Raw genomic sequence first — 2,571 nt, 5'->3', positions numbered from 1 at the left:
AGTCTTTACATTGCATGAACCAAATTTCTCAATCAGAGAAAGCATATTTTCAGCTTCTGTGGTCTTGCATTCTCTTCATTTACTTAGTTACACTGACATAGTGATGCTGTTCACAGAAGTGCTGAATTAAGCTTCTTGTGCTTAGAATCTCAAATATAAGTTCATGAGCAAAAAACTCCAAAACACTAAAATCTGTCTTTCTGCATTGCATACAACACTTCATTTCACAAGTTAGAGACACCTTTCATGTGGGCAAGCTTTTGTGTTGACATTGCATAAACCAAATTTCTCTATCAGAGAAAGAATGTTTTCAGCATCTGTCGACTTGCATTCTCTTAATTTACTTAGTTTCAAACACATAACGTTAATGTTCACTGGAGCTCTGAATTAAGCTTCTTGTGCTTAGAAGCTCAAATAGAAGTTCATGAGCCTAAAACTCCAAACACTTTAAAATCTGTCTTTCTGCATTGCAAATAACATTTAATTTCACAAGTTAGAGACACCTTTCATCTGGGCAAGCTTTGGTCTTTACATTGCATAAACCAAATTTCTGTATCAGAGAAAGAATGTTTTCAGCATCTGTCGACTTGCATTCTCTTAATTTACTTAGTTTCAAACACATAACGTTAATGTTCACTGGAGCTCTGAATTAAGCTTCTTGTGCTTAGAAGCTCAAAAAGAAGTTCATGAGCCTAAAACTCCAAACACTTTAAAATCTGTCTTTCTGCATTGCAATTAACATTTAATTTCACAAGTTAGAGATGTGCTCAAACTTTCATGTGCTCAAACTTTAGTCTTTACATTGCATGAGCCAAATTTCTCTCTCAGAGAAATAATATTTTCAGCAACTGAGGACATGAATTCTCTTCATTTACTTATTTGAAGTGATATAGTGTTGCTGTTAACAGAAGTGCTAAATTAAGCTTCTTGGGCTTAGAATCTCAAATATAAGTTCATGAGCAAAAAATTCCAAGCACTTTAAAATCTGTCTTTCTCCATTGCAAATAACATTTCATTTCACAAGTTAGAGACACCTCTCATGTTGGCAAGATTTAGTCTTTGCATTGCATAAACCAAATTTCTCTATCTGAGAAAGAATGTTTTCAGCGTCTGTGGACTTGCATTCTCTTCATTTACTTAGCTTCAAAAACATAACGTTAATGTTCACTGGAGCTCTGAATTAAGCTTCTTGTGCTTAGAAGCTCAAATAGAAGTTCTTGAGCATAAAACTCAAAACACTTTAAAATCTGTCTTTCTGCATTGAAATAACATTTAATTTCACAAGTTAGAGACATATTTCATGTGGTCAAAATTTAGTCTTTACATTGCTTAAATCAAATTTCTCTATCAGAGAAAGAATGTTTTCAGCATCTGTGGACATGCATTCTCTTCATTTACTTAGTTTCACTGACATAGTGTTGCTGTTCATTTAACACAGAAGTGCCAAATTAAGCATCTTGTGCTTAGAAGCTCAAATATAAGATCTTGAGCTTAAAACTCCAAACACTTTAAAGTCTGTCTTTGTGCATTGCAAACAGCATTTCATTTAACAAGTTAGAGACATATTTCATGTGGGCAAGTACATTGCATGAACCAAATTTCTCAATCAGAAAAAGAATGTTTTCAGCATCTGTGGACATGCATTCTCTTCATTTACTTAGTTTCACTGACATAGTGTTGCTGTTCATTTAACACAGAAGTGCCAAATTAAGCATCTTGTGCTTAGAAGCTCAAATATAAGATCTTGAGCTTAAAACTCCAAACACTTTAAAGTCTGTCTTTGTGCATTGCAAACAGCATTTCATTTAACAAGTTAGAGACATATTTCATGTGGGCAAGTACATTGCATGAACCAAATTTCTCAATCAGAAAAAGAATGTTTTCAGCATCTGTGGACATGCATTCTCTTCATTTACTTAGTTTCACTGACATAGTGTTGCTGTTCATTTAACACAGAAGTGCCAAATTAAGCATCTTGTGCTTAGAAGCTCAAATATAAGATCTTGAGCTTAAAACTCCAAACACTTTAAAGTCTGTCTTTGTGCATTGCAAACAGCATTTCATTTAACAAGTTAGAGACATATTTCATATGGTCAAACTTTAGTCTTTACATTGTATGAACCAAATTTCTCAATCAGAGAAAGCATGTTTTCAGCTTCTGTGTTCTTGCGTTCTCTTTATTTACTTAGTTTCACTGACATAGTGTTGCTGTTCACAGAAGTACTAAATTAAGCTTCTTGTGCTTAGAATCTCAAATATAAGATCTTGACCTTAAAACTCCAAACACTTTAAAATCTGTCTTTCTGCATTGCAAATAACATTTCATTTCACAAGTTAGAGACACCTCTCATGTTGGCAAGCTTTAGTCTTTACATTGCTTAAACTAAATTTCTCTATCAGAGAAAGAATGTTTTCAGCATCTGTGCATATGCATTCTCTTCATTTACTTAGTTGCACTGACATAGTGTTAATGTTCACTGGAACTCTGAATTAAGCTTCTTTTGCTTAGAAGCTCAAATAGAAGTTCATGAGCCTAAAACTCCAAACACTTTAAAGTCTGTCTTTCTGCAT

The sequence above is a fragment of the Sinocyclocheilus grahami genome, unplaced genomic scaffold (genome assembly GCF_001515645.1).
Source record: "Sinocyclocheilus grahami isolate Dianchi unplaced genomic scaffold, SAMN03320097.WGS_v1.1 scaffold990.1, whole genome shotgun sequence".
NCBI classification, from domain to species: domain Eukaryota; kingdom Metazoa; phylum Chordata; class Actinopteri; order Cypriniformes; family Cyprinidae; genus Sinocyclocheilus; species Sinocyclocheilus grahami.
This window is presented reverse-complemented; position numbering follows the sequence as displayed.